At 35.0% G+C, this 27,115-nt stretch overlaps 2 pseudogenes; both read right to left on the bottom strand.

Moving 5' to 3' along the window:
• Positions 1 to 2,174: 2,174 nt before the first annotated feature.
• LOC131875941 (photosystem I P700 chlorophyll a apoprotein A2-like) lies at positions 2,175 to 2,887 on the bottom strand (annotated as a pseudogene).
• Positions 2,886 to 27,115, bottom strand: part of LOC131875940 (photosystem I P700 chlorophyll a apoprotein A2-like) — a 42,000-nt pseudogene continuing 17,770 nt past the window's right edge.

Here is a 27,115-nt window from a genome sequence, read left to right as displayed (position 1 = left end):
GGAATCATAATGCCATGAATCAGTAAAGCCACTTAAGTCTCATAATAGTGATCAAAATAATGATCACAATCATATTAATTCATATTTTGAGCAAGTTACAACTTCAAAGGTGAAGACACAATATTCATCATAGAGTTCAAGGATCATATTAGCAGAAAATACAACTCACAAAAATATTAGTTTACAATCACCATAGAAAGAAAACAAATTAGAAATCAAAACACCAAGGTAATGATGTAGTCTTGACAGGGCATACATTAACATGACAGTCATTTTGCAGTCATCTTCAGGCTTAAAGCAACATAAAAGTTTGTAGGATTTTGTTAGCCAAGGGTAAGACTCAACCATGAAAAAGATTCAAAAAGGTTGTAGACCTTGAGTATTAAGGTATTTTTTTTCTGGGGAACACAGTGACATTGATATTTGCCTATCAAGAAAGAGGAAAATCAAACATAGCAAGTGAATATATAGGGTCAATGTACAACAAAGACAAAGTCTCCATAAAGGGTATTGTTAAAACTATATAGTATAATCCCCACATCAGTGTCTCGGGAAATGGATACAAATGCATTTTGAAAACAAAATCTAAGATCCATGACGTAGTCAAAGCATTGACTGAGAGAAAAATCTTATAGGACAACATAAGATACAGTGAAAAGAGGTTGAAAGAGAAAACCCAGAGCACAAAATGAACTTACCTCTCATTTCCTGTCAAGTATTCTACAAATGATCAGGACGACAACTACAGTCACAGTTTTTCCAAGTTCAAACCCTAGTTCCCATGGTGACTACTCTTCAAACAACAAAATGACACAATAAAATAAAGATGATTTGTGACTCATCTTTTCATCTTATGTCTTAGGGTTGAAACCCTAATGAAACCTGATAGGGAAGATGGGTTACTTTTTCTTATAACTTTATAAAGAAATATTTATTCTTCATATCCATGTCATGGTAATCTTTTTGTAATTCCTTCAAGTATTTTCAAACTCTTAATAGTCAACAAGTCTTTTTAGGGTTTTGTAAAACTCCTTTGCATGTTTATTAATTTGTAAATCTTTTTCTAAGTGATGTTATAGATCACTTTAAGTTAAAGATATTTTTAAATGCAAATTTGAGTGTTTTGAAATGTTGTGTGAAGTTGAACTAAAAAGAGGGGTTAGTTAGGTTTGTCAACAAGTAGAGTTAAAGTTGGTGATTTGTCACCAAATTGTGAGTCCCACTTCAGTTTAAGAGTGATTGGGGTTGGTGTTTTAGTTAAGGAGGTTTTTTAGGGGTGTGACTCCTTTTCACTTTCAGTTTGATCGCTGGTTTTGAGGGATTTTGGGTTGAATCCACCCAAGGAGGTTGTTATCATTTGGACAACTCTTTTTGCAGTTTGAGGGAAGTGATATTTTAGTTAAATCTTTGATTTTGAGGAGAGGCTTAGAGTTGTGACAACACATCTTTCTTGGAGCCAAAATTCAAAATTCAAATTTTGCAAGCTTTTGTATAAGTGACTGTTTGACACACATTGTTCTCTAGATCTGGAGTTTGTACCTGTTCAGTAGCAGAGATCCTTGCTCTTGTAACTCATTATTTATGAGTATTTTCAGATTTTCATGAGCATCATTTAGATTTTGTAATGATAAATACTCCTTATTTTCAATAAATAGTTGGTTTCTTCTCTTATTTTCAGTGTTCTAAATGTTGTTGTAAATATTTTTTGAATAATTAGTTGTGATTATTATCAAATAATCCTTTATTTTATCTCTTTTCCTTCAATATTCAGTTCATGGTTAAGCATGCTATACTGCAGATTAGTGATTGAGTTATACTATCTGGTAAATGAAGTTTTGAAAACTATCTTTGTTTTCCTTCATACAAATATCAAAAAGATTGAACCTTTCATATGATGCGTTTATGCAAAGTATGCAGTTTTGAGTTGTGAATAGTTTTCATTATTGGATTATTGTGAGTTCCTTGTCATAGCAAAGTCATTTTTAGTCATTTGTGGATCACCTTTTTTTAGCAGTAGTTTAATTTTATGCATATCCTTCTTTCTTTTTTCTCAGAAATTCAATTAAGTTTTAGGTGATCAAATAGGAAGCCGACCTATAATCTGGAGGTCTTCTCTCATAATAGGATACCTACAGCTTGAGAGTAGTTCAATGTGTCACGGGATTGTAGGAAATTCAAGCTTGCATCGGGTGCAAATCCCCGTGATAAAAATTTCTATACATATGACCAGCAATGAAAAACACAAATGAAATAACTAAATGATGATGTACGATATCAATTAGCCACAAACTTTGAGTTTGTGGGTGAAATCCCCCGAGAAGAGTTAGAATAGCAGTTCCTGCCCCTTTAGTAGTACCATATAAATGACTACTGGAATCAGGATTTTGAGCATAAAGATTCCACTGACCTATAAAAGTGGTTCCAACCCTTCGGGATGCAGTAATACATCTAAAAAATTATCCCATCTTATGTGTTCTCCTCTTGACTCAAGAATAGCTACATGAACTAAATGCCCCATCCAGGCCAAAGAACTGACTTTGAAAAGCCCTAACAAATGATGATTGAGATGAGATTCGACATTTTTAAACCATGAAACACTTGGTTTCCATTGAGGTTGTAGATGCAATCAACCCACTATTAAAAAGAGAGCAAAAAGAAATAGCAAGAAAAGAGCTCCACTATACAAATCTTCATTAGTGCATAATCCAATTGTATACCGCCACTGATAAACACCAGAATAAGCAATATTGACCAGACCGGTGGCACCTCCTTAGGTATAGGCTTCTACGATCGGTTGACCAAAATGAGGATCCCAAATTGCATGAGTAATAGGTCTTACATGTAAGAGGTCGTAGACCCATGCTTCAAAATTGCCTTTCCAGTACATTATCCTTATTCTATTCGGGATTATAATCTCTAATGAGAAATATAGCTCCATGAGAAAATTCCCTTGTCATAATGAATTTGACAATGTATTGATGATGAGTATACAATGCAACTTGGGTAGTAAAATATTGTGCTATGAATGCATAGGCAACTAAAAAATACATGTGTTGATCTACCAAGGAAGTAACAACTCCCAAAGAAGCTAGAGAAAGACCTAATTGAAAGTGAAGAGAATTATTTATTATGTTGTAAAGACCCTTATGTCCATGTCCTAATAAGCCTTTCAGAGGAACATGTGCTTCTAAAATATCTTTTATACTGTGTCCAATCTGAAAGTTGGTTCTATACATATGACCATAAATGAAAAACACAAATGCAATAGCGAAATGATGATGTGTGATATCAGTTAGCCACAAACTTTAAGTTTGTGGGTGAAATCCCTCGAGAAGAGTTAGAATAGCAGTTCTTGCCCCTTTAGTAGTACCAAATAAATGACTACTGGAATCAGGATTTTGAGCATAAAGATTCCACTGACCTGTAAAAAGTGGTTCCAACCCTTCGGGATGTGGTAATAAATCTAAAAAATCATAAAGACTAATAATTACTTATTTCGGATTTTTAAGTCCATATTGTAGGGTGGATCTCTAAAGGTATCAAATATCTCCCTCCAAACCGTACATACAACTTTCCTCGAGTATGGCTTTCCACATGATTACATCTGCATATATAAGATATTAATTCTTATGCATTCAAAATATATTTACTCATTCTCATATTGAGTGAACCAAGGGAAAAATCCACAAGAGGGTTAATGGTTGGATTAAATCAAAATAAACATAAAACTCATAAAAAAGACCATTATACCTCCATGAAGACAATCTCTTGTTCCTCAAATTGAGCCTTTGATGAAGTGAAATGTGCCCCAAATTTTCCACTTGATTGGATTGGATCCAAGATGGGATGTGGGGTTCTCTCCAAATTGCACAACAAAGGGTGGATATGGATGAAGGATGAGTGATCAAGATGGATTACGGGTGCAAATATGGCTATAATGTGGATGCAAAAGTGATGATTCTAGAGATATTAGGTGAGCATGAGTTTACTTGATTTTGAGATGGAAAATGAAGGGGAGGAGACCCCAATTTATAGATTTGAGAGGGGATGAATGGATGGTCAAGATTGAAGATGAATCAAGAGTGGAGATTGAAGGAGGGAGAGCACATGGATTGAGAGGACATGAGGTGACAAGTGTGGAGACCAAGAGATTTTTCATAAAGACATTTCTTCTTCACACTCCAAAATGTACATGGGGAAGATATCCCCAAGTACATTGGGGGAATAAAAAGGAGTTAAAAAATCTTTGGGGGATGGAGGAGGAATTAAAAATTCCTAATTAATGAAATGCATGGGGAAAGGGAATGAGAAAAGGAATTTAAAATTCCTTGGGAAGGTGAGAGGCATAGGAGAATGTGAGATTTTGAAATCCTTGAAATGACCCAATTGGGTGCATTTAAGGTGGAAGGTGAGGAGGGGACAAGTGGATTTAGCCATTTATGGCTAAGAGTTGACTTTATCGATAATCATGGGGATAAGCCACTAGCAAATGATTAAAAGAGATGATTAGGTGGGTTAATAGGAGATTAAGAGACAAGTGGGATTTGTAGGAGGATTTGACAAGATGAGAGAGAATGAGTGGGGGAATTTAAAATTGAAGAATAATGTTAAGCATAATTATGAGGGATTCTAGAAGAATTAATTAAGGTAATGGAGGATTTAGAAAAGTGGTTTGTAGGAATCACTTGATTTAGCTAATTAAGTTTAGATTAATTAACTAAAGGGATTTTAGAAGAAATAAATAACTATATAACCTTATAAGAATAGGGAATAATTGATTTATTGAATAAATCAATTATCTAGACTATAGTGACATGATTAATTAAATTTAATTAATACTAAGAAGAATAAAGGCTAGCATAATTAAATTATTTATGTAGAAAGGATAAAATTAATTAAATATTTAATTTAATTAATTTTGAACGTCTACATTGAGTATCCATTTCCTTTTTTTTGCTATGATTACAAATCTTGTATTTTCTATATCTATACGATTAAGTCCTTAGGTTTAAAAAAAGAGTAAAAAAAAAGGAGGTGTTTTAAATCAATGCTATTTGAATTGAACCTTTTCCAAAAAGGTCAAGACATTTCCAATAAATTGTGCCATCAAATTGATGACAAAATTCATGCACGTTCCAATGGACCTTATACACAAGTGACACAACAACCTCTCAAAGGAAAATCCCACCGAGGAGGGCGACGAATGGGAGAAATGGAAGTTTGGGCTCTACAAGATTTTGGTGTTTCTTATATCTTACACGAGATGCTTACTTTAAAATATGACCATATGGATACTCGTGAAAAAAAAATTGGTGCAATTTTAATGGAGAACCAATGCCTAAACCTAGCACTCCTACAAAATCTTTCTATTGCTCAGTCGAGAACTATGATCTTTAGCTCTAGAATTGAATCATACTATTCTATCTGAGATAGACTTTTAGATAGATAAGAAGGAAGTTTGATCAAAATGAATCAAAATTTATTTTTTATGAGTGACCAAGATAAACATGAACAACTTCGAATTGGGTTAGTTTCTCCCAAGCAGATTCTCGCTTGGTATGAAAGAAAATTACCTAATGGAGAAAGAGTCAAACAAGTGACTACTAAACACACTTTAGATTATAAAACTTATGAACCAGTAAGAGATGGATTATTTTGTGAAATAATATTTGGACCTAAGAAAAGGGGAGTTTGTGCTTGTGTAAAACTTCGAATGATGGAAAATGACAAGGAAAAATTCAACTCCAATTTGTGTACTCAATATGGAGTTGAACTTGTTATTGATCCTCGAATTTGAAGATATCGAATGAGATACATTAAACTGGCATGTTCAGTTGTTCATATTTGGTATTTCAAATGATGTCCTAGTTATATCACAGATCTATTAGATAAAACTCCTAAAGAATTAGAAGACCCAATATATTGCGATGTGTGACTTGATCACAAGCTCTGATTATACAAATCCATAGGAACTGTCATCCTATTCAATCTAATTGGCATGCCCTTAGCTCTGACACATCCCTCGGGAAGAGTAGTATGAAGCTCAAAATTAGAACCATCTTAAAAAGATGTTGATAAAGAGGAATCAATCTAGGGTTAATATCGTGTATATTATTAAATTTCTAATTAGACTTTGTAAAAATATTTTTCCACTATCACCCCTAAAAAACCAAACTTTTCCTTACGTAAAGTTGCGAGAGTACGATTAACCTCTAAATATGAAATCACTGCTTATATACCTAGTATTGACCATAATTTACAAGAACATTTTGTAGTATTAGTAAGAGGTGGAAGAGTTAAAGATTTGTCCGGTGTTAAATATCACACAATTCGAGGAATCTTAGATGTCCTCTCAGTAAAAAAATCGTAAACAAGGTCATTCTAGTGCATTGTATATTCTTATCTAAGATTTGATTCATTTTATGATGATGCCATGTCAATTGCTAAAAACATGTAAAGTTTATGACTAACCCAATAACGAACGTTTTGTAAGGGGACTAGAGCAGGCTAAAACAAACTAATTTGTAAGGATATTATATGTCTAAGGTTTAATATTGAATTAATTTCATAAGTTTTCCCTTGTTGTAGTGTGTGTTAACATATAAATTAGAAATGTCTTAACCTTTTTGGAATAGGTTCAATTCAAATAGCATTGATTTAAAACACCTTCTTCTTCTTTTTTTACTCTTTTTTTAAACCTAAGGACTTAATCGTATAGATATAGAAAATATAATATTTTTAATCATAGAAAAAGAAAGCAAATAGATACTCAATATGAGAATGAGTAAACATAATTTGAATGCATAAGAATGAATGTCTTATATATGTAAATGAAATAATGTGGAAAGTCGTATGTATAGTTTGGAGGGAGATCTTTGATACCTTTTCTTCTACTTTTTACCATAATCTCCCCAAAGTCAGAGGAGTTCAGTCATTTTCTAATTTTATTTTTCCTTTTTGGACTGAAATGATAAAATGATAGTTCTACAAAAATATTAGAAACTCCAGTTCTGTGGGGAAAACTATAGTTCTGCAGGGGAAACTATAGGTCTGCGAAAAATTGGATTTGTTTTTTGCTGAGTTCTTGATTCTCCCCCAGTAATATTCTATTACCAACAATAATACTAATTCTTCTTCCTTCCTAAGGAAGACCTACAGTAATGTTGACTGCTCTCCATTATTCCATAAGAATGATTGTATCCTCCTAAGTCAATTAAATAAACTGTCTACTCCTAATTCGATCACATAAATAAAAAGGTGTAGTTTTTTTTTTATTTCTACTAAATCAACCAGTCATAGTTGTGTAACCCTATTCCTAATAAATCATCCCCTAAGTAACAGGTTCAAACTAGAATAAATCCTAGAGAAGCAACAATTGTCGGTTTTTCCTCTTTCCAACCCCTATTTATTCTAGTATCTAGATAAATTGCAAATAATCCAAGTTATTAGTGCCTAAATCTCTTTTGGATCCAAGCTCCAATTAGATCCCCATCCTTCATTGGCCCATACTGCCCTGAAAAGTATACCTATAGTTAAAAGAGAAAATCCTAGACCAATGGCATGGTAACTCAATTGGCCTAATTGGTTAGTAAATAACCATTTACGATAATTTATAAATGAAAGGCAAAAAGTATGTTTCAATTCCTTTTTTTCTTAGTCATGTGATTTCCCATTTTTATTGAAGAAAAAGGAATTCTTCACACTAATAAAAATCTTTTGATTTATTTGGGATGTAATGACCAAACAAACTATCGATGATAGGGATCCACATAAAAGAGTTGCATAACTGAGCAATATCTTACTTACATGCATCATTAACCAATGAGATTGTAAAGTGGGTACTAACATTGCAAATTGTTACATTTTATCTAGAAGACCTAAACTAGCAAAACCATAAGTTAACATAGCACTTGGCACAGTGATTGCACCTAACCACCAAGCATCCTGGCCCCATACTTTTATAACTATATGAATCATGGAGGAAGTCCATGAAAGGAACATGAATGACTCATACAAATTACTTAATGGTAAATGCCCCGAATAAAGTGAACGAGTAACTAATACTCCCGTTATACAAATACATGTCACTATCATGCCCTTTCCTCCTGAATTACTTAGTTCTTCACTTTTATAAATTAAAGTTCCCCAATAAATGAGAGTGACAAAAAAAGTAAGAGAAAAAGAGACATGAGATGATATATGTTTTAGAGTTATATATATCATAATAAACTTGTTTATTTTATTTAATATAGGATTCATTTCATAAGAGAAAGATAAAATCGATTGATATGTCATCAATTATATTGACATATATCGAACAATGATAGTAATTTACTATATAGGTACTCCATAAATAATACATGGATAGATATATATATATATATATATATATATATATATATATATATATATATATATATATATATATATATATATATATATATATGGATTTTATATGGAAGGGATTGAACCCATAGTATCTTATTAACAAGAATGTCACCACTCAGATTCAAACTGAGATTCTCTAGCACTGCTTCCTAAGAGCAGCGTGTCTACCAATTTCATCACAGCAGCTTGATATTGTTTAGTTACTATATTAGATCATAAATATATTATATATTTAATAAATTTTAAATAGTTGGTTCTAAAAGAACTCGTGCAACTCGGTAGACTTCACGTTGGTTTGTGTTGTAACATGTGAATATGTAAGGGAACTTTATTTATTGAAATAAGGGGTCTTTCAAGGTCGTTGTTTCTAACGATGTGCGATATGATAGAAAGTTCAACTTTATCTATTTGTTCCATATTAAATATTTTTAGATATTGAAATAAAATACCGAGGGATAATTTAAATGAATTTGAAAAATAAAGTTAACAAAACTAAACGACCTAGTTTAATATATTATTTGAATACTTGATATATAATGTATTCGAAAAACCTAAACTATCTAGTTTAATATAGTATTCTCAATAGGGAAATAATTATTTCTTTTTTTGTTGTTGTCCTTGACGGTGAAATGGCAGACATGCGAGACTAAAATAGTCTTGTCTCAGTAGACACACGCACCGCAAAATGGCCCGTATACCCCACATGCCCCACATATCTCACATGTGCTTGCTAAAAGAACAACACAGATGTGTTGATACATGAAGCGGTAGTACCTTTGTCCACCTTATAGACACATAGATCTCCTGACCTGCTCAACGAGGACATAATAGCTCTATATTATTCCCCCAAGCAGAGAGGTATATTGTCCGTCATGTGGGCCAACAAGAGAAGATGTGCTCTATAAAAGGCATATGATATGCACGAGGTAAATACCTAGCATGCATGACTATTGAGTGTGGAATTCTGAGTCCTCCTCAAGGCACACATATTGGAATAAAATTTTCAAGGGGAAATCAAATCGATATTGTGTATTTCTAGCTAATTGAAAAAAAAAACAATGGAATTCGATTATATATCGATTATAATCGATAGGTACCAATCGACCCATGGAACCTATGAAATATTTCATAAAAAAATTTATTATGTGTCCATATTCCGACACGATTTCCGGATCATTAGGTCCAAGCTTTACTCTGGTGGTTCTCGTCCTTATGATATGATAGCAACATACATTCCACTATTTTCCACGCTGAGCAATAGGAATGTTTGATCCTTGTAGAGTTGGATAAAGTTTTCTCAAAATCTTTCTGAGTTATTCTAATTCACTATTTTTTTTAAGCTCGATGTAAACTTACAAAGTGGTTATAGCTCATCGATTTAATTTACATTAACCCTATATTCTACCCCTAATTGAAAAATAAATCCATACCTGGTCTATTAAACATATATTTTTAAGAAGATAAATGGTGAGCTAAGAGAATCTTCGAGTCAAAATAATGGATGCCATAATCCACAGAACTAATCATGTCATTCAAGTTGCACGTTTCTTTCCACCACATGCTTTTAGATGAATTTTTATCATAAGATAGATCTTTGATCTGATACAAAATGGATATGTAATTATGAATAGTCATTAACTCAATTTCTATAATATATATATATATATATATATATATATATATATATATATATATATATATATATATATATATATATATATATATATATATATTTCTCTAGTTAGCTAGGTATTCAACTCTTCTTTTGCTGCATACATTACTTCGATAGTAATGGTTTCAATCCCCTTTTGTCGTTCAAATTTCTCAATATTTCTTTCTACCTTTTCTCTGGCAAAATGAGTAATTTTACTTAATTCTAGTTGACTTTCAGGATTCCAAATTAGGCCTATATCCGTAGACAATGATTTGGATATTATTTATTTAGTATCATGACCACAAAAAATATCTAGAAGATGGTCCTCCATACCCAGAGCAAATCAGTTATAAACTAGATCAGCTATTTGATTAGTACCTTCGTAACCTAGAAAGGGTTGGTATCCCAAGGGGAAGTTTTGTATATGAACTGGTGCAGAAATAACTCCACAAGGAATATATTTATCTTCTCATAATTTCTTTTATGATGATAAATATTTCTAAAGCCTTGAACTAGAAATTCATTTATTTTATTTGCAAGTTTAAAATCTTTACGAAATTTTTTTTGGAGTTCCTTCTTTTCTTGTTTTTCTTTCTCTTGTCTACGTTTTTCATCTTGTCGAGCAGCATGTCTTTCAACATGTCTATCTTTTATGGATTTTTGTGCTCTTGGAACATTTTATTTAGTTCTTGCATTCTCTCTAAGCGTTTATGCTCATCTTCTAGCTTGAACGCCTTTTTCAGGTTCTTCACTTCTTCTAGAGTAGTCACCAATTCTAATTTTTGCAATCTCTGCTCCTTTGTCTTTTGTCTTTCTTGTTTTTGTTTTCTTCTTTCCTCTTTTATTTTTTGAGGTTATCTTCCATTGTCTTTCTTATTTTCATTGTCTTCTTTCTTCTTTTTAAAGAGATAATCTGGTTCTGGTATGTTTCTATTATTTCACTTGACTTAATCACTCGCACTCTCAATTTAGATAGATCTATTTGGTTCCTCATTTATATATATCTAGTTTCTCATTATACTAGTTCCTCATTTTTCTTGCCATAATGATTCAGCTAGTTTATATTAAAATATAGATCAAATTTGAGATGGAGAAGTAATATATGGATTACTCTTTCTTTTTATGCATAGAGATTAGATAGAAAATCTGAATATTTGAATAAAATGAAAAAGAATTAACCGAATTTGAATGTAGAGGTGATTAAGAAATCTGTATAGGTGAATATATAGCCTACAAAAAAGTGAGCTAATCCAACTAATCGTGCTTGAACAATGGAAAGATCTACCGACTTATCCCTCCATCAAACTAAATTAGCCAAAGGTGTGCTTTCTTGAGCCCATGCAAGAGTTTCAATTATTTCTTGCCAATATCCATGCCAAGAAATAAGAAACATAAATCTAGTAGCCCAAACAAGATGCCCAAATAAGAAGATCCATGCCCAGATAAATAAATTGTTCATACCAAAAAGATTGTATCGATTAATTAGTTGTGAAGAATTTAACCAAAGATAACCTCTTAACCATCCCATTAAATAAGTGGAAGACTTGTTAAATTGAACTTCATTTTCCTACCATAAGGTGATATGCGTCCAATGCAAATAGAAAGTAACCCATCCAATGGTATTTAACATCTAGAAAAATGCTAAATAAAAAGCATCTCAGGCCAAAATATCGCAAGTATCGCCCCGTCCCAGACCATTGCAAGGAAAAATATAACCAAAATCTTTCTTATCAGGCATTATCTTAGAACTGCACACATCTAAAGAACCTTTTACTAAAATCATTGTAGTTCTATGCAAACCTAGACAAATAACATGATGAACCAAAAAGTCCTTGGGACCAATTGTTAAGAACAATAAATTTTTATTATCGTTAATAGCACTCAACCAATCGAGTAACCATAAGATTTTGCCAGCATTGAATGCTGGATCATTTGCTGAAGATAAGAGTACATCAAAATCATATAAGGTCTTACCATGAGAATATTGTATCCATTGAGAAAATATGAGTTTTATACATATGAATAGCAATGAAAAACACAATTGCAATTGCTAAATGATGATGCACGATGTCAGTTAGCCATAAAATTTGAGTTTGTGGGTGAAATCCCCTGAGAAGAGTTAGAATAGCAGCTCCCACCCCTTTAGTAGTACCAAATAAATGACTACTAGAATTAGGATTTTGAGCATAAAGATTCCACTGACCTGTAAAATGTGGTTCCAACCCTTCAGGATGCGGTAATACATCTAAAAAGTTATCCCATCTTATGTGTTCTCCTCTTGATTCTGGAATAGTGACATGAACTAAATGCCCCATCCAAGCAAAAGAACTAACTCCAGAAAGCCTTGACAAATGATGATTGAGACAAGATTCGACATTTTTAAACCATGAAACACTGTTGGCATTATGTGAACCAGTATGAGGACATAATGACATTGTATGTTGTCATTGATGTCAATATGCTGAAGAGGTGAGAACCGGTATAACACTGTGAACTGGCATGTGTGCCAAAGTGAAGTGGTGTACTTGTTCAAGGTGAACCGGCATATGGTTATGGGAACCAGCACATGGAAGCATTGTATGACTACCAGTTGGTAGTCTCAACTTTAGGGTTTCCGGTTGAAGTGCTTCAAGCCTGTGTGGCTCAGCCGGTGACTTTTTGTGATGAGTTAGCATGATAACAAAGAACAGATCATGTTGCCACGTAAGCCTTGTGTGCGTGAAGGATCTTGCATGAAGGAGATTGTTCCTATCTACCTCAGCAATGTGAGAAGTCTATAAAACGGTGATAACGTCTGATGGGTTATCAGCCGCCATGAAATCGGTGAAAAATGAACGACGGAGATTAATGCAGTGTGCTCAACGGTCAAGATTGAATCGTTTGAATTCCTTAACCTAATAGGTTTAGGGTTTAGGTTTTATGCTACCAACCTAACTATTTTCCTATAAGGTTGATGTTGTGACTCTTTCTAGGGTTGTTGGCAAAAGTTGTGTGTGTGTATCCAAGAGAAGGGATACATGATTCTTGTGAGACCAAAAGGAGAGAAGTGATACCTGCAGAGTGTAAGTGTAGAAGGTGAAGAGGAGCTTAAGTGAATCTACATTGGCATTGAGTGTTGTTACAAGATCATTGTAATATTTGTTGATCTCTAACCACCTCAATAGTTGGAAAATCCCTTAACAGGGTAGCCTTAACCGGCTTGTTGTAAATCCTTTAACAGGGTAATTCAAAGCTATTGAGTTTGAAATCCTTTAGCTATTGAGTTTTTGAAATCCTCTAACAAGGTAACCCTTAACCAGGTATTGTAGCCATCCCTTAACTAGGTGATCTCTAACAGGATCGGTTCCTAGCAGAACCTATTGTAATGTCTCTAACCGAACAAGGCTTCTAACAGAGCGGACTTCTAAAGAGTTCAAAACTAGCTTGTGGGCATTCATCCCCATCATGGTTTTTCCCAGTTGGGTTTCCACGTGAAAAATATGTGTGTCATGTGTGATGCTTTTATCTTGTGATGCTTTTCTATTGTCTGTCAAGCATATGATGGTTCTGTGTTTTATGCCTGTCAATAAAACATGTTGAACTAGCTATTATTATGATCTGATGATAGATTACCTATTTATGCATAAGGGTGAATTGGTAGTGTAATCTTGAGTTGAGTGAAAAGCTAAGTGAGTAACCGGTTAATGCTTGTCTTAGTCATTCTTAGCTTTACCAGTTGCACTCTGTTTCAAACCGGTGTCATTGTTTGCCAGTCATTTGAAGTGTCTACTGTCAGACCGGTTTAGGACTGTATTTTTGTCTGGACTGATTCACCCCCCCCTCTCAGTACCAGGTTAGTACTATCAGTTCATCATTGAGTTATCGATTGGTATCAGAGCGTCCTCCAGGTCCTTTGTGTTATAGGCTTAACGGCTTGAGGTAAATATCCCAGTCAAATGATGAAGAGGGAAGGTCCAAAGTTTAACAAAGAAAATTTTAGTATATGGAAAGACAGAATGAAGATATACATTAGAAGCATGGGTGCTCAACACTGGAGCTATGTTGAGAATGTCTATGTTGCTCCTACCGGTACTCTCACCGATGACCAAAAGAGAGAGATACAGGAGAATGGGCAAGCCATGGAAGCCCTAATTAGTAGTTTATCTGACATTGAGTTTATTGATGTCCAAGATAAGGAAAATCCCAAAGAGGTATGGGATACTCTTGAAAATATCTATGGTGGTGATGAGCATGTAAAATAGGCTAAGGAAGAAAGCCTTAGAGGGAAGTTTGAAGATATGCAGATGGTTGAAGGTGAGACCATTCAACAGTATGGAATAAGAATCAAAACCGTTGTTGGAGATATCAAGAGTGCAGGTGGTAAAATAGAAGATTCCACTGCGGTAAGCAAAGTCCTAAGATCCCTATTGTCATTCTATGCAGTAAGGGTTGTTGCTATTCAGGAGCTGAGATCAATAGACAAGACTAAGATATCCCTGGACTCAATCATGGCAAAGTTGACAGCCTATGAGCTAAATAGCTTTGAAGGCAGTGTTTAAAAGACTGAATGAGCTTTTAAAGCTTCTACTGTACCATCCAGAAAAGGAAAAGAAGCTAGCACTAGTGGTGAACCAAGATAGAGCAGAGAAATGGATGATGAGGAGATTTTGATAGCATTTGAAGCTCTCCTTGCCAGGAAACTTCCTAAAGGAACCGGAAAATACAAAGGTAAGCTACCTTTGAAATGCTTTTCTTGTAACCGGATAGGACATATTGCTGTAAATTGTTCTAATGGCGACAACAAGGTCAAACTGGAAAGGTTCAAGAAGTTCAAAGGAGGAAACCGGAGAAACTGTTTTGTGGAAATCGATGAAGGTGTCATGGATGAGGAATCTAAGGATGAAGAAAATGAAGATATTGTGTTTGTTGCTATCAAAGAAGATGTGTCAGACAAGAAGGATCTTGTCTCCCAGTTTGATAATTCCAATGAGTGGATCATTGACAGTGCCTTATCTCACCATATGACTAGTGACTGGAGCAAGTTTCTATCCTTGGAGGAGTATGATGGTGGTGTGGTTCACTTTGGCAATGATGCACCATGCATGGTCAAGGGAAGAGGGTCCATCTCTCTGAATGGAAAGAGTAGTGCTGACAATATGTACTAGGTTGATGGTCTCAGACACAACCTTCTGAGTGTTGCCCAGCTGAATGACAGGGGCCTTACTCTGGAATTCAAGAATGGAGTATGCAGAATCAAAGGAAAGAATGGTGAATTGGTGGCCACCGGCATGCAAACCAAAGGTAACCTATTTCATCTGAATGCAAATATAAGTACATGTCTTATGGCTAAATTTGATGATAGCTGGATATGGCATAGGAGACTCTGCCATGTAAACTTTGATAACATTGTGAAGGCTAGTAAGATCAAGGCAGTTAGAGGGTTGCCGGTGCTAAGCAAACTGGATAATACCTTGTGCAGAGAGTGTCAATTGGGGAAAATGTCTTCCTCAACCTTTAAAGGTAAATCTTTCACTACTGACAACTTGCTTGATCTTATGCATACTGATTTGTGTGGTCCTATGAAAACTAGAAGTGTGCAGGGTGATAGGTACTTCATGATTCTCACTGATGACTGCTCAAGAATGATGTGGGTCACATTCTTGAAAGACAAGTCTAAATCCTTTGTAAAGTTCAAATCTTTTAGAGCATTAGTGGAGAAGGAAAGTGGTAAAAGGATCAAGTTCCTGAGAACTGATCAAGGAGGGGAATTCACTTCTAGTGAATTCAACAAGTACTATGAAGAACATGGCATCATGAGACAATTGTCTTCCCCCTGGACTCCATAGCAGAATGGCCTAGCAGAGAGGAATAACCAGATTATGGTTGAAGCAGCTAGAACCATGTTGATTCAAGGAAAGGTAGCTCACATCTTTTGGAGAGAAGTGGTGAGCACTGTAGTCTACACAATGAACCATGTAGTCATCAAGAAAGGTAAGGATAAAACTCCTTATGAGTATTGGACCAGTAAGACACCTATGGTCAGCTACTTTAGAGTGTTTGGTAGAAAATTTTACATCAAGAGGAGTGAACACCAGAGAAAATTTGATGCGAAATGTGATGAGGGAATATTCCTAGGATATTCCACCAAGAGAAAAGCTCTCAAGTGTTTCAACAATAGGACTCAGAGAATTATGGAAAGCATCAATGTAAGAGTTGATGAAACCTCTGAGAAATTGAGGAAACTGACAGTGAGCAAGCGGTAAACGAACTGGTTGCAACCTTCTGGGAATTGGTTGTTAGTCAACCAAGTACCAGTAATAGTCTTCCTACACCAGCAAATATAGATGTTGATACTGATGGAGATGAGGATGAAGAAGAAAAGAAAGAGGAATCTATCAAGACCATTCCTTAGTATGTCAAGCTGAATCATGATCCTAAGCAGATCATAGGAGATAAGGATGCAGGAATCCTTACAAGAAGAAAGGTCAGAGAAAATGCATGTATGATCTTTGAATTTGAGCCTAAAACATTCAAAGAGGCACATAAAGATGAAGACTGGATCAAGGAAATGGAAGAGGAACTTGACCAGATAGAGAAAAATGGTACATGGTCTTTGGTACCCAGACCGGAGCATAAAAATGTCATTGGTACCAAATGGGTCTTCAGAAATAAGCTGAATGAGGATGGCACAGTGATTAGAAACAAAGCCAGATTGGTATGCAAAGGATATGCTCAAGAAGAAGGAGAAGACTATGGAGAAACCTTTGATCCTATAGCCAGATTGGAAGGAGTTTGTATGCTTCTTGCATATGCAGCTTTTAAAGGCTTCAAAGTATATCAAATGGATGTAAAATCTGCATTCCTAAATGGTGTACTTGAAGAGGAGGTGTATATAGAGCAACTAGATGGGTTTTCCCTATCTGAAGACAGTGACATGGTGTGCAAGCTACATAAAGCCTTATATGGTCTAAAGCAAGCACCTAGAGCATGGTATGAACGCCTGCATTCCCATCTTGTGAAGATTGGATTTGAGAGAACAAGTAAATATAGCAATATCTACTTGAAGTCTGAAGGAGATCAGATCCTAATCTATGAGGTATTTGTTGATGACATTATCTTTGGTGGAGATGACAAGATGAGTCATGAGTTTGCAGATGAGATGAAGAAAGAGTTTGAGATGTCACTCATAGGGGAGATTAAGTTCTTCATTAGACTGCAGATCAAGCAGATGAGAGATGGAATCTTTATCACTCAGTCCAAGTATGTCAAAGAGGTGTTGAAGACCTTTGGCATGGAAGATAGCAAACTGGTTGGTACACCAATGGTGACCGGTTGTAAACTATCCAAAGAGAATGACTCAGTATTGGTTGATGAGAAGAAATACTGATCAATGATTGGTAAATTGCATTATGTAGTGCATAGCAGACTAGATATTGCACATGCAGTTGGCATTACTAGAAGGTTCCAGAAAAGTCCAAGAGAATCCCACTTGGTTGCAGTCAAGCAGATTCTTAGGTATCTGAAGGGAACTGTTGACTATGGATTATGGTAGCCATATAGCAAGGATTTCAACTTGAAAGTGTTCACAGATGCTGATTGGGCTGGTAATGTAGATGACCAGAAGAGCACAACCGATGGTGCATTCTTCCTTGATGGTAGATTGGTCTCATGGATGAGTAAGATGCAGAGTTGTATCTCTTAGTCTACAGCAGAAGCAGAGTATGTTGTAGCTTTCATGAATTCCACTCAGACAATTTGGATGAAGCATGTATTAAATGGCTTCAAAGTTCCTGTATCTGAACCGGTAAGTATATTTTGTGACAATACTAGTGCAATTAATATCTCCAAGAATCTGGTTTTACATTCTAGAACCAAGCACTTTGAGCTTAAGTATCATTTCTTAAGGGAAAAGGTTCAGAACAAAGAGATTGCACTGGAACATGTTTCTAGTAAGGAGCAGTTAGCAGACATATTCACCAAGCCTCTCCCAAAGACTACATTTATGTACTTAAGAGGTGAATTAGGGGTGTTTCCCCTTCAGGAGGTAAACTAAAAGCATATGCTCCACATCAGTCAAGTATTGCATAGTCAAATTTATTTTGGATTGATGTGTTGAAGGATGCTACTCCTCAGGGGGAGCAACATAATGGAATAGGGAAGCTTGTGCCTCCACTTTGGCATTGTTGTCAAAGGGGGAGAAGATGTGAAGCGGAGAAGATATCTGCAAAAATTGGGGAAGAAGATGTGAAGCAGAGAGATATCTTTTTATATTGCCATCAATGCCAAAGGGGGAGATTGTTGGCATTATGTGAACCGGTATGAGGACATAATGACATTGTATGTTGTCATTGATGTCAATATCCTGAAGAGGTGAGAACCAGCATATGAGAGAACCGGTATAACACTGTGAACCAGCATGTGTGCCAAAGTGAAGTAGTGTGCTTGTTCAAAATGAGCCGACATATGGTTATGGGAACTGACACATGAAAGCGTTGTATGACTACTGATTGGTAGTCTCAACTTTAGGGTTTCCAGTTGAAGTGCTTCAAGCCTATGTGGCTCAGCCGGTGACTTTTTGTGATGAGTTATCATGATAACAAAGAACAGATCATGTTGCCACATAAGCCTTGTGCGCGTGAAGGATCTTGCATGAAGGAGATTGTTCCTATCTACCTCGAGAATGTGAGAAGTCTGTAAAATGGTGATAACATGTGATGGGTTATCAACCGCCATGAAATTGGTGGAAAACGAATGATGGAGATTAATGCAGTGTTCTCAACAGTCAGGATTGAACCATTTGAATTCCTTAATCTAATAGGTTTAGGGTTTAGGGTTTATGCTACCGACCTAGCTATTTTCCTATAAGGTCAATTTTGTGACTCTTTCTAGGGTTGTTGACAAAAGTTGTGTGTGTGCATCCAAGAGAAGGGATATGTGATTCTTGCAAGACCAAAAGGAGAGAAGTGATACCTGTAGAGTGTAAGTGCAGAAGGTGAAGAGGAGCTTAAGCAGATCTGCATTTGCATTGAGTGTTGTTACCAGATCATTGTAATACCTGTTGATCTCTAACCACCTCAACAGTTGGAAAATCCCTTAACAGGGTAGCCTTAACTGGCTTGTTGTAAATCCTTTAATAGGGTAACTCAAAGCTATTGAGTTTGAAATCATTTAGCTATTGAGTTTTTGAAATCCTCTAACAAGGTAACCCTTAACAGGGTTTAACCCTTAACCGAGTATTGTAGCCATCCCTTAACCGGGTGATCTCTAACAGGATCGGTTCCTAGCAGAACCTATTGTAATGTCTCTAACCGGACAAGGCTTCTAATAGAGTGGACTTCTAAAGAGTTCAAAAACAACTTGTGGGTATTCATCCCCACCGTGGTTTTTCCCAGTTGGGTTTCCACATGAAAAATATGTGTGTCATGTGTGATGCTTTTATCTTGTGATGCTTTGCTATTGTCTGTCAGGCATATGATGGTTCTGTGTTTTATGCCTATCAATAAAACATGTTGAACTAGCTGTTATTATGATCTGATGATAGATTACCTATTTATGCATAGGGTGAAATGGTAGTGTAATCTTGAGTTGAGTAAAAAGCTAAGTGAGTAACCAGTTAATGCTTGTCTCAGTCATTCTTAGCTTTACCGATTGCACTCTGTTTCAAACTAGTGTCACTATTTGCCAGTCATTTGAAGTGTCTACTGTCAGACCGGTTTAGGACTATATTTTTGTCTGGACTGATTCACCCTCCCCCTCTCAGTACCGGGTTAGTACTATGAGTTCATCATTGAGTTATCAAACACTTGGTTTCCATTGAGGTTGTAGATGCGACCAACCTATTGGTAAAAAGAGAGCAAAAAGAAATAGCAAGAAAAGAGCTCTAGTATAAAGATCTTCATTAGTTCGTAAGCCAATTGTATACCACCACTGATAAACACTAGAATAAGAAATATTGACCAGATCGAGGGCACCTCCTTGGGTAAAGGCTTCTACGACCGGTTGACCAGAATGAGGATCCCAAATTGCATGAGCAATAGGTCTTACATGTAAGGGGTCATGGACCCATGCTTCGAAATTGCCATGCCAAGCTACGTGGAAAAAATTACCAGAGGTCCACAGAAAGATTATAGCTAACTGAACAAAGTGAGAAGCAAAAATATTTTGATAAAGACACTCTTTGATAATATCATCATGACTCTCAAAGGCATGTGCAGTAGCAATACCAAACCTAATACAATGATTAGTTGGGTCCTAGGCCAAGCCTTGGCTAAACTTTGGAAATCTTGATGCCATAATGATTTTCAAATCCTCCTTGTCATTATCCTACTACAATAATTCTTGCTAGGAAGAATGCCCATGTTGTGACGATTCCACCTAGAAGGTAATGAGCTACTCCTACATCACATCCTTGGACAATACTCAAGGCTTTGGGCTAGATAGCAGGAGCAACTTTTAATTTATTATGAGCCCAAACAATATATTCAATAAGTTCTTGCCAATATCCACGGCCACTAAATAGGAACATTAAACTAAAGGCCCAAACGAAATGAGCACCTAAGAAGAAAAGACCATAGGCAGATAATGAAGAACCGTCAGATTGGATTACTTGAGAAGCTTGTGCCCATAGAAGTCACGAAGCCACCCATTAATTGTAATGGAACTCTATGCAAAGTTCCCTCCTGTAATATGAATTACTAAGCAATTTACTCTAGCTCAATTTTAACAAGAGTTTTTATTTTTGCATGGGACCAAATTCATTTCAGAACTATTTTTCCTTCCAAATATTTTTCTGTTGGAGTTTGCCTGATTCCTTTTATCAAGCATAATGATGTGAATCGTACTTTAATGGGTTCTAATATGCAGTGTCAAGAAGTTCCACTTGTTCAACCTAAGAAGTGTATTGTCAGAATTGGATTGGAGGGTCAAGCAGTTCTAGATTCAGGAAGTGTAGCTATAGCCAAGCAAGGGGAAAAAATAAAGTATATTAATGGTAAAAATATCACCATAACTTCATCTATTGCTCAAGACAATAGAGAAACATAATTGATTCTATATCAATGGTCTAATAGTGATACTCTGAATCGAAGCTTGATTCTATTGAAGTGACACGACGATCATAAGGAGACATATGGGGTTGGTGGATCAAAATTGAAGCATTTTGAGTAATTAGTATTACCCATTTAGTAAATGTCCCCCACGTAGAAGGAAATCTCCCATTGAAGCATTTAACTCAACACTTATTGTAAATACATCCCCTATTACATATTGCATAATATTGCAAACAACAACTCCTTCTACCATTCCTCCACCTCGATAGTGAAGAAAAAACATAAAATCCTTTGTTTGATCTTCTTGATTTAAAGAAATCATACTTTTCATAATTTGATTAGCTGGTTGTTTTTCAAGTGGTATAGCTAGGAAAATATATCTCCCAAAATATTAATCGAAGATATAATTTGACCCAGTTTGCTTCCTCCTCTTCAAGCTCTTGATAGGGCACTTTCAGCATATTTTCTAGGTCCATGCTCAAATACTCTCTTTTTTACTCTTTCGCATTTAAAGAAGCCAAAAACAAAAAAAAAGACGAAGAATTTTTTGTTTTTGTCATTTTTCTCATAAAAATGGATTTAAAAGATTTTTGTTTTGGATTGCAATTTCAAGTATTGCTCCCCTTGGACTGCTTATAGCAAGATATGGATCAAATAATAAATATTCTTTTTTAGGTGGTCTCTGAGCTATTGCTCAAGCTATTAGTTACAAAATTCCTTTATCTTTATGTGTGTTATCTATATCTCTACGTGTGATTCGTTGGAATATGAGATTCATTTTTTCCTCTTTTTATTTCTACTAATAACTAAAAAGAGGGAAAAACATAAGTGAATGGGATTCCTTCATTCTGATAAAAAAACTAGATAGTCATATGGGTGAGATCAAATAGTTTACAATTCTTGCAGTAAGATGATTAAGTCTCGTACCCCATGTACAAGAGTGAGAGCATGCACAATCAGTGAAAACTGTGTACCTAAGTTCATATATTAGCCATTGGGGTGCAAAAACGGGGAGGCAAAGGAAAAAAGTATGAAGTTACTATCATATATACCAAAAATCAAGCAAAGGTAGATGGTGAGAAACACCAAGATATAAAAAAGATTAGTGAAAAAAAAGAAACTAATATCTAGACTAGAAATATTTCCATAGAAATGGGATAACAATAAGGACTTGACATTGGTAGGGATTATCAAGTAGTACTTCTTTAGAACCCCAATCTAGAGTATGTTTCTATCTACTTAAAAAAAATGGCTATCCAGAACGAAGTAATCCTTTCCACAGTTTTCTTTGTCCCACAAAAAAAAATATGAAGGTTGATATAGGTTCAAGAGCTCCTATTATTTGTAGCAGACAGAATCTCATTGGTTCAATTTATGAATACTCTGGTGCTTTTTTAGGAATCTCGTTGTTGAATCCTACCCTTTTCGATAAAACTGTCTATCTGTGGGTCATCAACATCATGTTGTTTAGGTATTCTGAATTTAGGATTACCTAATAAGACAACAATTACAATCCAGGAAGTTATAAGTATCCATGCATGAACTTGAAACCCCCCTATTTGCCAATAAAAATTCTGACCTACTTCCACACTGGATATCTTGTAGAAATAATTCAGCATGTTAATAGGAAATTGTACAATATCCATATTACCTTTTATATAGAAAGATGAACAAAAATAAATGATTTTGGTTCAATGACCGATTCCTCAATTATTTAAACTATCATTAGTCGGGCTACTAAATAAAATAATGGAATGATTATTTGATTGATTAAGAAGATTTATTTATTTCTATTAAAATATTTAATCTTAATCTATTTTATAAGATTTTGGAATAGTAGCCAACTTAGTTCTAGCTTCTCTTTTTTAATTTTTAATTCACTTTTTATAGTACAATTCTCTACCCGCGCAAATTGCTAAAATTAATTTATTTAGGATGAGTCGAACTGGTCCTCTACCATCATCATTGGATGGGATTGGCATATCCACAAGATCTGGGTCACAATCTGTATCAACTAAGAAAATTGTTGGAATACCCAAAGTTCTATATTCCCGAATAGAAGTATGTTCTCCTTTTTGATCGAGAATTATTACAATATATACCCAAAAAATTGTCTAAAGATAATTAATTAAATAAGCAATTATTTAATTAATCCCCCTTCCTAATTTAATTGAATTCATTAGGCAATTCGATTAAATTCTCCCTTTCATCTACTTATTAATAAATCTAAGGATTTATTTAATAGGTTTATTTCAATAGTCCCCTTTGATTAATTAATTCAAATTAATTAATCTCCCCCCCCATTTAAATCAATTATTCTAATCTTCTAATTAATTAAAAAAATCAATTTATGAGTTGTTGAGAATTAATTACTCTTTTTCGTATTATTTGAATTTTTAAATTCAAATTACCCACATGCCTCCTAACATCTAACCACCTAACCTAACCATCCCCCTAACCTAACTCATTCCACCTAACCTTGGGTTTACCTAACCCTATCCTATCTTGCACATTCTAACCTCCTCATCCTAACCTCCTATGGTGTGGATATTTTCTTCTTGAGACACATGGCACTTTGGCCACATGTCTCCTCTCTTGGACACTTGCCCTTTTATGAGCAAAGCTCCTTGACACTTGTCACCACAGAGATGACAAGTGTCTCTTCCTCCAATTTCACCCTTGATATCTTCATACTCAATCTTGACTGTTGATTCCTGCCACCTCACCCTTGGCCTTAGAAATCCTATAATTATCCCCCATTTTGGAGCAATAAGGATCCCATCTCATATCAATTTAGGCATTGTTACTATAGGCATATCCATTCTAGCATATCATTTGAGCATTGTTATTATAGGCAATTGCATTTTAGATCTAGTTTAATTTGATCATTTTCTAGCATAATTGTTGAATCATGTAGCTTAATCAATCTCTTTTCTAGCTTAATTGTATCATCATCATAGCTTAATCATGCACATCATTATCTTAATTAGTCTCTTAGATCAATCTACCATAATCAATCCCATCTTTGCATATCATTATCATTTCAAATCCTCCATCTAGGTGTAGTCAAGTCACTGGGATTGCTTATCTAGATCTGAGAGCAAATCCATACTCGCATCTTTTAGGAGGTGATAGGTCGCTTTGTCATGGTTCATCTTTGTCTTCTTATTATTTTCTAACCATGCTTGTAATGATCTATTCAGTGTTTTGTGTTGCAGCTACAGGAATCGCACATCACGGGCACGACATTTTGGCGCCCACTGTGGGGCCAGAAATCTCATTTTTGGCCTCTCAAGCATCATCAAATCTTCATTTCTGGCCTCGTATGAGTTCCTTTTTGTGTTAGGTCCTAGAGACAACTGAGAGGGGGGGGTGAATCAGTTGTCCAATAAATTCAACCAAAACTTATTGCTTAATACTGGTAAACCAAACTTTATGCCGGTAGACAGTCTTAACAATTAATTGCAATACCGGTAAAGATTAATGCATGAAACAGAAAGACAATAACATCCACAACACATAACGCAAATATTTTTACATGGAAACCTTGTAAGGGGAAAAACCACGGGGGTAAGCCTTACCCACAATCAAATGATACTACTGCAGATAGTATCTGTGTACAATATGGATTTTGCACATGCAAAAAGGCCAGCTACCTAGAGCTCACTGCTCAATCACAAAATGAGAGTCACACTGACTACAATTGGATGGTTAAATCCAATGATAATGTACTGCATAAAATAGCATCTTCATATGCTGGATTCAATACTATAATACCCTAAAATTGGTCATCTAAACCATGGGCCCCTAATCTCGACAACATCACCAAGGTCCTAACCAAAGGCAATTAAATCAATCTTGAGCACATTATTAATTCTTTAATTATCAAAAATCACATGGCAAATCAATCACTCAATATTAATTAAATATTTATTTAATTAATTGAATTATTTCAAGAATAATCATTTTGATCAGTTATCCCATTTTAATTTATTAAATATCTTTGCCTATTTAATTAATTTATAAATTTGCCATTCAATCATGCGAAAGGATTAATTTATTACAAAAGATGAATTAATTTATTACAAAGAGTTGAATTGAAACAAGACAAAAGTCAAAAAAAAAAGAATTGAATTGAGAGAGAAATCAAACTTGAGATATTATTTCTTTTTCTAAATTTAGAACTTGAAATCAAAAAAGCAATTTAATTGAATTGTTGAATTATTCTCTTAAATTGGAACTCAAAGCTTTTCAGAAAAAGAAGTTCAGTTGCATTAAGAAAACTCTTTTCTTGATTAAATTGAAGAATTATCTATTTTTATCAGATGTGCATGGAACTAATTTATTATTATTTTCCAATGCAACTTGGACTTCTAATTTGAATGCATTTCAATTAAACTATAATTGGAATCTATCTCAAGGTTAACTCAACCTGATTTCTCAATTATTTTCAATTAATCCTAAATTGAGCTTTTTGTAATTCTCTATAAATTCAGTCTTCAGCTCTCATTCCAATTCACCCCAGAGATTTTTGAGAACACGCTTGGAAATCATTATCACGCTAATTTCACTCTGGAGTCATTGAAATCATTGTGCCTTTTTTAGATTACTTGCATCCATTTTACATTCATTATTGCTTGCATGCATTGTTGCTTGAATTTGCTTGAATTAATCATCCATCTTGCATCCATATAGCTTAATATCATATAGATTAAATCCTTCATCTTGGTGTAGTCTAGTCACTGGTATTGCTTATAAAAATCTGAGAGCAATCTTATACTCGCATCTTTTAGAAGGCAATTAGTCGCTTTGCTATGGTTTATTTCTTATTGATTATTGATTACTAACCATGCATATAATGACTTAATTGAAGTGTTGTGCTTGCAGCTACAGGTTCACTTTTTCACACACACATTTCTAGCACCCACCGTGGGGCACAAAGACTACATTTTTTTTCAGCCTCCAAGACTGACTGCTTTATTTTTTCTTATTTTCCAGGTTTCAGATTTTTCGGTTTTTCGTCCGTACATCTCGTACGACAATTCTTACAGTCTGAAATGACAAATTTCAGGTGTCGCATGAATTACAAACATATTATCGTACGAGTATACACACTAGTCGTACGAGCATAAACTCTGTCGTACAAGTAGTAATCATTTATCGTACGAGTCAACATCATCAACAATCTGGTCTCGTACTATACTGTTTCCTGTCTCGTATGAGTTGAGACTCTGTCATATGATTTTGTATTTTCTAGTAAAAGAGGCAAAATTTCATATTTTTCATTTCTGACGACTGACCTTGACTATTTATCTATCTGGCTCAGAGTTTTTCACAGCCTAACTAGTTTTTGCAGAACTGTTGTCGAAGAATATTGCTTGTCACACAAAGACAATATGACTACTGATTCGTTGTCTTTGCAGGTTGCCTAAGGAGAATCAACTAAACATCGTGTATTCTTTAAATTCATTTTTTAGGAACCTAACTTGCTATTTGGTTAAAGAATAAATCTGTCTTTTGTGCTTTTAGAAGATTCTGAGAGGTAGGAGAGTATGCTCTTGTCTTTTTCTAGACAATCAAAAATCTAGACCCTTGAAGCTTTTTCTTTGTTTGAGATTTGTACATCTTTAGCAGGCCTGCCCTCCCGAGGGGTTGAAAAACTCTTAAAGCCATTATGGCCGGTGTGAGGGGAATGACCTAAGTGGGAACGGCTAGATGCCAAGTACTCCAACCCACTATAAAATAAATGTGATTTGATGAAAATCAAGTCAACGGCAGTGCTCGGGAATATCTCTCCTCTGTACCTTCGGGTATATTAAACCTTGGTTTTCAAGGTTGGGAGACCTCTTAATTGAGTTTATACCTTGACGTGCCGAATGGATCCCTGACTAAATCCAATTTAAAATTAGAAGCTACCCGGTTCATCTCCGAAAGGGGGATAATCTTTGTGCAAGAGAGATAGTAACTCTCCCAAGATACTTGTCATTTCGTGCCCCCATTAGCGTTTGGAGTCAGATAATACGGTGTTGAGAATCCATTGCGTGAG

Source organism: Cryptomeria japonica, chromosome 5, assembly GCF_030272615.1.
Source record: "Cryptomeria japonica chromosome 5, Sugi_1.0, whole genome shotgun sequence".
Taxonomy (NCBI): Eukaryota; Viridiplantae; Streptophyta; class Pinopsida; order Cupressales; family Cupressaceae; genus Cryptomeria; species Cryptomeria japonica.
The sequence above is the reverse complement of the archived record's forward strand: the minus strand, read 5'-3'. Positions and strand labels throughout refer to the sequence as shown.